At 58.7% G+C, this 970-nt stretch overlaps 2 non-coding genes across 2 annotated transcripts; both read right to left on the minus strand.

Moving 5' to 3' along the window:
- Positions 1 to 14: 14 nt before the first annotated feature.
- On the minus strand, positions 15 to 90 carry Tc00.1047053466021.10. Its single transcript, XR_008254733.1, has one exon. It is a non-coding gene; the product is annotated as a C/D small nucleolar RNA (snoRNA), TB8C3C3 (small nucleolar RNA).
- Positions 91 to 141: 51 nt separating this feature from the next.
- Tc00.1047053466021.20 lies at positions 142 to 221 on the minus strand. The gene has a single exon (XR_008254734.1). It is a non-coding gene; the product is annotated as a C/D small nucleolar RNA (snoRNA), TB8C3C2 (small nucleolar RNA).
- Between the last annotated feature and the right edge of the window lie 749 nt (positions 222 to 970).

Raw genomic sequence — 970 nt, forward strand, 5'->3', positions numbered from 1 at the left:
GGGGTGGTGAGTGCGTCAGTTGCCAGTAGTCAAGGCGTCGTTTCTCGCTCACGTGGGTCGGCATTGCAGAACAAAAAGCGGCATCATGCGCGCACGGCATGCACAAGGGCAAAAGGGAGGAACAAAGAAGCACGGTGGCGGCACTCAGCCACGGGGGACAAGGGTCCACATCGACTCTGCGGTCGGTTGACCTTCAGACGTCCGGTTTGTAATCACGCCGCCGCCGCGCAGTTCGTGTGTCTGCAGGAGACTGGGGGATGGAGGGAGGGAAGAGAGAGGCGGTGCGGCCCGCATCGGTCCCGGTTGGGTGTGACAACGGTGAGGTCATCTCGTCAGGTCGCCGGCAGCAAAGACGGTCGCCGTCAGCGGCGGTCAGTGCCTTCCTTCTCCCACCGCAGCGCCACTCCACCGACGCCGTCGCCCGCCTCCTCCCCACCGACACAACGAGGAGACAACAGCAGGAGATGCAACGCCCGCAACGATCAGGCTGCCGTAGAGTCTCGTTGCAGCCGCAATGACCAGACGAGTGGGATGCAAACAAAAAGAAAAAACAAAAAACAATTGCCCCCTCAAGCATCTCAGCACAACGTGGAAGCACAGCAGCCGGCACACAAGGCGCAACGCCGTTCAGTGGCTACCAGCACTCACCCTCAGTTACGCGGCAACGTGAAAATGAACGAGCTCCTCCCGCAAAGCCATCCCGCAACACGAGTGAGTCACACGAGCAGTCGCACAAATTAACACCACGCCACGCAAACCAGCAATCAAAGACACCGCCGGCGAAGGAAGCGATGGATGGCTGCGGCGCGCAGCCGCAATAATAAAACATGTGTCACCTTGCTTGGGGCATAGGGAAGACGTCCAATCAAAGAGGCAGGCCGATTCGCACCAGAGGGAGGTAAGAGCAAACAGAAGCAAACATTCGCCTGGGGCGATTCACCGGATCGTAAAGTTATTTACGAAAATCAAG

This window comes from Trypanosoma cruzi (assembly GCF_000209065.1).
Source record: "Trypanosoma cruzi strain CL Brener chromosome Unknown tcruzi_1047053466021, whole genome shotgun sequence".
Classification (NCBI taxonomy): domain Eukaryota; phylum Euglenozoa; class Kinetoplastea; order Trypanosomatida; family Trypanosomatidae; genus Trypanosoma; species Trypanosoma cruzi.